Source organism: Gorilla gorilla, chromosome 1 (assembly GCF_029281585.2).
Source record: "Gorilla gorilla gorilla isolate KB3781 chromosome 1, NHGRI_mGorGor1-v2.1_pri, whole genome shotgun sequence".
Taxonomy (NCBI): domain Eukaryota; kingdom Metazoa; phylum Chordata; class Mammalia; order Primates; family Hominidae; genus Gorilla; species Gorilla gorilla.
The window spans coordinates 101,230,044-101,238,667 of NC_073224.2; positions in this window are offsets into that span (position 1 = coordinate 101,230,044).

Below are 8,624 nucleotides of genomic sequence, written 5' to 3' on the forward strand. Positions count from 1 at the left end.
ACCACCTCCACAAAAAAACAAACAAAAAAAAAAACAAACAAAAAAAACCTGGCACTGTGGCACATGCCTGTAGTACTAGCTACATAGGAGGCTGAGGCGAAAGGATCACTTGAGCCCAGGTGTTCAAGGCTGCAGGGAGCTGTGATCGCACCACTGCACTCCAGCCTGGGCGATACAGTGAGATATTGTCTAAAAAAAGAGAGAGAGAGGTACAGACTCATATAAATTCCTTTAAATTTTATTTGCTCTTTCTTTCTTTCTTTCTTTCTTTCTTTTTTTTTTTTTTTGAGACAAGCTCTCACTCTGTTGCCCAGGCTGGAGTGCAATGGCAAGATCACAGCTCACTGCAGCCTTGAACTTCTGGCCTCATGTGATCCTCCTGCCTCAGCCTTCCAAGCAGCTGGGACCATACATGCCCATTGCCTGGTTAATTAAAAAAAGAAATTATTTTATTGGTAGAGGTAAGCCTTCCTATGGTGCCCAGGCTGGTCTTGAACTCCTGGGCTCAAGCGATCTTCCTGTCTCAGCCTCCCAAATGCCAGGATTACAAGTGTGAGCCACCATGCTCTGCCTCAAGTTTGTTATTTTTTATTTTTCTTGAGACAGGGTCTTGCTCTGCCACCTAGGCTGCAGTACAGTGGCACAATCACAGCTCATTGCAGCCTCAACCTCCCGTATTCAAGCGATCCTCCCACTTCAGCCTCCCAAGTAGTTGGGATTACAGGTGCAAGCCACAGTACCTGGCTTTTATATTTTGTAGAGACAGGGTCTTGCTATGTTGCCAGAGCTGGTCTTTCCTGGGCTCAAGTGATCCTCCCGCCTCGGCCTCCCAAAGTATTGGGATTACAAGCGTGAGCCACCTGCCCAGCCATACTATTTAATGAAGACGCCAAAGCACTCCTAAACTCAGTCATTCAAGAAGCATATGACATGCTTCCACACGCCCACACTACACAGAGTCTATAGTGGTGAATAAGACTGGGATGGTCTCTACTGGCCTGCCTGCCTTTTTACTTGTGGGATTTCAGGGCTCCTTTTCTAGAGTGCAATGTCACTCCAATAGTATTTGACCTGCCCCACTGTGCTCCCCAGATCTTCTCAATGCTCCCCGGCACAACCACTACTGGAAGAGCTGTGGACTAGGAAGCAGGCTGGGTACTGGAGAGGAAGGAGTGTGTGACATGGTCCAGATGCACTTCTTTCCATAGGCGTGCCTGTGGACACTGGAGCTATTATTTTGCCTATGTTATAGACACTATGAGAAATGACGGTCAGAACGTGTAATCAGCTTCCGTTCTAGGACACTATCATCTTGAACCCAAATTAAAATAAATGATCTACCAGCATCCAGACTTAAACATTTTCTCCACTAAAGCCTTGCTTAAAATTCTTCAGTATTTCCTCACTACTTTATTATTTTGTGAGATTGGGTCTCAGTCTGTTGCCCAGGCTGGAGTGCAGTGGCGATCATAGCTCACTGCAGCCTCTAACTCCTAGGCTCAAGCAATCCTCCTGCCTCAGCCTCCTGAGCAGCTGGGACTACAGGCACGTGCAACCACCTCGTGGCTATATTTTATTTTTATAGAGATGGGGTCTGGCTATGTTGCCTAGGCTGGTCTCTAACTCCTGGCCTCAAGTGATCTTCCTGCCTTGGCTTCCCAAAGTGCTGGGATTGCAGGCTCGAGCCACTATGCCTGGCCCTCACTAGTTTTCAAGTAAAAAAAAAAAAAAAAGATATACCTTCTATATGGGAATAACAAGATACTTTAAGAAGAAGGGGAAGGACCAGGTGCAGTGGCACACATCTGTAATTCTAGCACTTTGGGAAGCCCAGGCCGGAAAAAATCATTTGAGGCCAGGAGTTGGAGATCAGCCTCGGCAACGTGGCCAGACTGCAACTCTACAATTTTTTTTTTTTTTAATTTGCCAGGCATGGTGGTCTGTGCCTGTAGTCTCAGCTACTCGGGAGGCTGAGAAGGGAGGATCACTTGAGCCCAGGAGTTCAAGGCTGCAGTGACCAGTGCACTCCAGCCTGGGCAACAGAGTGAGATCCTGCCTCCACAAAAACAAAAAACAAAACAAAAACAAAGTTGCAGGTAGGTGGGTAAGGAGAGAAAGAAATCTGAAAAGTCTCACCCTAAAGCAGACAACCTAGACTAAATCACATTTCAAAATATTTTAAAATACCTATAAGCCGGCCGGGCGCGGTGGCTCATGCCTGTAATACCAGCACTTTGGGAGGCCGAGGCAGGTGGATCACGAAGTCAGGAGTTCAAGATCAGCCTGGCCAAGATGGTGAAATCCCGTCTCTACTAAAAATACAAAAAATTAGCCGGGTGTTGTTGTGGGCACCTGTAATCCCAGCTACTTGGGAGGCTGAGGCAGAGAATTGCTTGAACCCGGGAGGCAGAGGTTGCAGTGAGCCGAGATCGTGCCACTGCACTCCAGCCTGGCGACAGAATGAGACTCTGTCTCAAAAAACAAACAAACAAAAAATCTATAAGCAGAGAAGTCCTATCAACAAGCCAAATCAACACAAAAGAGAGGAATGTTTGCTTATTCTATTTTCCAGGGTATATACAAATCAGGACTCTGCAAGATAAGGCTGAATGCCACTAATACTATGAAAAATTGCGTACTGATTTCTGTTTTCAGTCTTTTCATGTCATTTGAACACTTCTCTGCAGAACACAAGTTAAAGATTTTGCTTGTAACTGGACGGAAGGTAAGGGACAGTTTTCCTATGAGAAATGACTGATGGTTGGCTGGGCGTGGTGGCTCACGCTTGTAATCCCAGCACTTTGGGAGGCCGAGGCGGGTGATCATGAGATCAGGAGACCGAGACCATCTTGGCTAACATGGTGAAACCGTGTCTCTACTAAAAATACAAAAAATGATTGAACTCAGGAGGTGGAGGTTGCGGTGAGCCGAGATCACGCCATTGCACTCCAGCCTGGGCAACAAGAGCAAAATTCCGACTCAAAAAAAAAAAAAGAAAAAGCCAGACATGGTGGTGCACACCTGTAGTCCCAGCTACTCGGAAGGCTGAGGCAGGAGAATCGCTTGCACCGGGGATGCAGAGGTTGTAGTGAGCCAAGATCGCGCCACTGCACTCCAGCCTGGGTGACAGAGCAAGACTACATCTCGAAAAAAAAAAAAAAAAAAAAATTATGGTAAAAATTAAAGATGAACGATAATTATCTCCAGCCTAATAGGAAGCCAAAACAAACAAACAAAATTCTCAAAAATGTCATTAATATACTTCATGCCGGGCGCAGTGGCTCACGCCTGTAATCCCAGTACTTTGGGAGGCTGAGGCAGGAAGATCACTTGAGGTCAGGAGTACTGGTCAACATGGCGAAACCCCATCTCTACTAAAAATACAAAAATTAGATGGGCGAGGTGGGACACGCCTATAATCCCAGCTACTTGGGAGATTGAGGCATGAGTACTGCTTGAACCCTCCCAGGTTCAAGAGGAGGTTGAAGTGGACTGAGATCACACCACCGCACTCCAGCCTGGTCGACAGAGTGAGATTCTGTCTCAAAATAATAATAATAATAAAATATAAAGTAAAATAAAATACTTCTCCAATATTTTTCAACTGCCATCGTTCTGAGCTTTTCCCCATTATCTGCCTCAAGTATTCCAAGACAAAAGAGTTCTGCTTCCAACCACAGTCTTTATTTAAAATGTAGATAATGGCTGGATGAGGTGACTCACACCTATAATGCCCACACTTTGGGAGGCCGAGGTATAAGGATCACTTGAGCCCAGGAGTTCAAGACCAGCCTGGCAAGATAGCAAGACTGCGTCTCTTAAAAACAATTAAAAAATAAAATAAAATGTAGATAAACAAATCCCAAATAGTTGCCTTAGTCTTTTGAAGCTTTTCCAAATGCATGTAAAAAGACATTTTTTTTTTGTATTTGTAATAATCTGTAAGAAACCACAGATTCTTACACACTATTGTGTTTAAAACTCTGCCGCTACTCTGATGAAACTGTTTAGGTAGTGTTAGATGTATTAGAGTTCTCTCTCCATTTTTTTTTTTTTTTTGAGACAGAGTCTCACTCTGTTACCCAAGTGGAGTGCAGTGGCACAATCTTGGCTCACTGCAACCTCTGCCTCCTGGGCTCAAGCAATTCTCCTGCCTCAGCCTCCCGAGTACAGATGCATGCCACCACACTTGGCTAATTTTTTGGTGTTTAGTAGAGATGGGGTTTCACCATGTTGCCCAGGGTGGTTTTGAACTCCTCAGCTCAGGCAATCCACCCGCCTCGGCCTCCCAAAGTGCTGGGATTACAGGCGTGAGCCACCGCACCTGGCCAAATTACCTTTCTTTAAACGAACAACAGAAAGAGTATTCTTGCCTAGACAGGCCAAATGTAACTTCAGAAGGAAGTCAGAAACAGCCTGTGCCAAATTTAGAAAGGTATCCCAAAGACTATGTGCTAAAACTTCAGTGCAGTGGCATGATCACGGCTCACCGCAACCTCGACCTCTCAGGCTGAAATGATCCTTTCACCTCAGCCTCCCAAGTAACTGGGACCACAGGTGCACACCACCACGCCTGGCTAATTTATTTTTATTGTTTTTGTAGAGACAGGGCAGGGTCTTACTATGTTGCCCAGTCTGGTCTCAAACTCCTGGGCACAAGGGATCGTCCTGCCTCCATCTCCCAACATGCTGGGATTACGGGTGTGAGCCACCAAACTCGGCCCTTTTTTTTTTTCTTACAGTCAGGGTCTCATTATGTTACCAAGGCTGGTTTCAAACCGCTGGCCATGCAACCTCTCCCTTCAGCCTCACGAGTAGTTGGGATTACATGTGCGAGCCACTATACGCAGAGAGAATAACAGATTCTTTTTTTTTTTCTTTTTCTTTTTGAGATGGACTCTTGCTCTGTTGCCCAGGCTGGAGGGCAGTGGCCCGATCTTGGCTCACTGCAACCTCTGCCTCCTGGGTTCAAGAAATTCTCTTGCCTCAGCCTCCCAAGTAGCTGGGACTACAGGTACACACCACCACGCCTGGCTAATATTTGTATTTTTAGTAGAGACGACCATTTTGGCCAGGCTGGTCTCAAACTCCTGAACCTCAAGTGATCTGCCTGCCTCGGCCTCCCAAAGTGCTGGGATTACAGGCGAGAACCACAGATGCTTAAGATTATGTAGACCTAGTCTAAGGATTGAACTCGTTCAGAACTAAATTAGTGCTACATTGATCTTAATATTAATCACTGAATATTTTTCTGAAATAGGCTCTATAATAAGCAAATTAAAGGCATTATCTCACAACAGTCCCATCAGGTACACGTTATTATGCTCAGCTGAAAATAAGTATGGATAGATTAATTAACTCCAAGGGTATATATCCTAAAATCAGGCAGTTTTAGAATTGAAATCTATGTTTGACTCTCAAGCCTTTCCCATTAGCCACTATATATGCTACACTGTCAATAAGCAAATGCCTAATGATTTCCAGTGATGGGGAACTCAATAGGAAGTCATTATGGTTTTTACACAGCTTTTAATAAAAGTTCTTCAGTAGTTCGAGGCAACATGTCTCCTTGTAGCTTCCATTCACTGTCCTAGTCTTCCTCTTGGGTTTTTTGTTTGTTTGTTTGTTTTGAGATGGAGTTTCACTCTTGTTGCCCAGACTGGAGTGCAATGGCTTGATCTCGGCTCACCACAACCTCTGCCTCCCGGGTTCAAGCGATTCTCCCGCCTCAGCCTCCCGAGTAGCTAGGATTGCCTGCATGTGCCACCACGTCCATGTCCAGCTAATTTTGTATTTTTAGTAGAGACGGGGTTTCTCCATGTTGGTCAGGCTGGTCTTGAACTCCCGACCTCAGGTGATCCGCCTGCCCTGGCCTCCCAAAGTGCTGGGATGACAAGCGTGAGCCACCACACCTGGCCTTCTCTTTGGTTTTACAAGCCATCTTCCACATGACAGCTTTTCAATTATTAAAGGTAGTTATGGGCCGGGTGCAGTGGCTCACATCTGTAATCCCAGCACTTTGAGAGGCCGAGGTGGGCAGATCACCTGAGGTCAGGAGTTTGAGACCAGCCTGGCCAATATGGTGAAACCTCGTCTCTACTGAAAAAACAAAACAAAACAAAACAAAAAAAAACAGGGCCGGGCGCGGTGGCTCACGCCTGTAATCCCAGCACTTTGGGAGGCCGAGGCGGGCGGATCACAAGGTCAGGAGATCGAGACCATCTTGGCTAACACGGTGAAACCCCGTCTCTACTAAAAATACAAAAAATTAGCCGGGCGCGGTGGCGGGCGCCTGTAGTCCCAGCTACTCAGGAGGCTGAGGCAGGAGAATGGCGTGAACCTGGGAGGCGGAGCTTGCAGTGAGCCGAGATTGTGCCACTGCAGTCTGGCCTGGGCTAAAGAGTGGGACTCCGTCTCAAAAAAAAAAAAAAAAGATTAGCCGGGCGTGGTGGCGCATGCCTGTAGTTCCAGCTACTTGAGAGGCTGAGGCACAAGAATCACGTGAACCTGGGAGGCGGAGGTTGCAGTGAGCCAAGACTGCACGCCAGTCTGGGTGACAGAGTGAGACTCTATCTCAAAAAAAAAAAAAAAAGAAAGGTAGTTATATGGTCCTTTGCTCCCCACCCCTCCCCCATAAATGCTTTCAGTTTCCTAAAGCAATTATCATGCAGTACAAGTCCCTTCTCTATATTACCCCAGTACACTTCAGGTATGATCTACTGTTTCCCTAATTTAGGATATTATATTTCCAAGAGTGACTTTTGTAACTCCATCACACCAGTGCTTCATACGGAGAACACAGTTCACTAAAATCACCAGTCCTTTTTTTTAAAAAAATATTGCTACTATAAAAATCCCAGCAATCTTTTTGGTCAAAATTGTCAAGCTAGCTAGGTGCGGTGGCTCATGCCTATAATCCCAGCTCTTTGGGAGGCCGAGGCGGGTGGATCAATTGAGCTAGGAGTTCGATACCAGCCTGGGCAACAGGGTGAAACCCCGTCTCTACGAAAAATACAAAATTAGCTGGGTGTAGTGTTGTAGTCCCAGCTACTTGGGGAGCTGAGGTGGGAGGATCGCTTGAGCCTGAGAAGTCGAAAGTGCAGTGGACTCTAGCATCGCGCCACTCCACTCCTACCTGGGTGACACAGTGAGACCCTGTCTTAAGAAAAAACTTTTGAAGCTGATCTCAAAATTCATATGGAAATGCCATAGACCTAGAATAGCCCAAGCATTCTTGAAAAATAACAAATTTAAAGGACTCATACATCTTGATTCCAAAACTTACGATAAAGCTACAGTAATCAAGATAGTCTGGTACTGGCATACGCTTACATCATGGTCAACTGATTTTCAACATGGATGCCAAGACACTTCAATGAAGAAAGAATAGTCTCTTCAACAAATAGTGCTGGGACAACCTGATACTCATGCAAAAGAATGAAAATGGACCCCTACCTCACATTATACACAAAAATGAATGCAAAATAGCTCATAGACCTAAATGTAAGAGCTACAGGTATAAAACTTGCAGGGGGCGGCTGGGTGTGGTGGCTCACGCCTGTAATCCCAGCACTTTGGGAGGCTGAGGCGGGTGGATCACGAGGTCAGGAGATCGAGACCATCCTGGCTAACATGGTAAAACCCCATCTCTACTAGAAATACAAAAAATTAGCCGGGCGTGGTGGCAGGCGCCTGTAGTCCCAGCTACTCCGGAGGCTGAGGCAGGAGAATGGCGTGAACCTGGGAGGTAGAGCTTGCAGTGAGCTGAGATTGTGCCACTGCACTCCAGCCTGGGTGACAGAGCGAGACTCCATCTCAAAAAACAAACAAACAAACAAAAAAGACAAAAAAAAAAAACTTGCAGGGGCAAGTTTTCTAACTTTTTTTTTTTTTTTTTTGAGACGGAGTTTTGCTCTTGTTGCCCAGGCTGGAGTGCAATGGCACGATCTCGGCTCACTGCAACCTCCGCCTCCCGGGTTCAAGCAATTCTCCTGCCTTAGTCTCCCGAGTAGCTGGGATTACAAGCGCCTGCCACCACGCCCAAATAATTTTTTGTCTTTTTAGGAGAGACGGGGGTTTCACCATGTTGGCTAGGCTGGTCTTGAACTCCTGACCTCAGGTGATCCACCCACTTTGGCCTCCCAAAGTGACGGGATTACAGGCGTGTGCCACTGCGCTCAGCCTCTAATTTTCTATAGCAGAAAATACAGGAGTAAATCTTCATTATCGTGTGTTATGCAATGGTTTCTTAGATATAACATCAAAAGCACAAGCAAAAGAACTAAAAATAGGCTGGGCACAGTGGCTCACACCTGTAATCCCAGCACTTTGGGAGGCTGAGGTGGGCGGATCACAAGGTCAAGATATCGAGACCATCATGGCCAACATGGTGAAACCCCATCTCTACTAAAAATACAAAACTTAGATGGGCGTGGTGGTGCGCACCTGTAGTCCCAGCTACTCAGGAGGCTGAGGCAGGAGAATCACTGGAACCCGGGAGGCGGAAGTTGCAGTGAGCTGAGATCGCGTCACTGCAGTCCAGCCTGGTGACAGAGACTCCGTCTCAAAAAACAAAAACAAAAACAAAACAAAACAAAAAAACTATAAATAGATAACGAATTGTA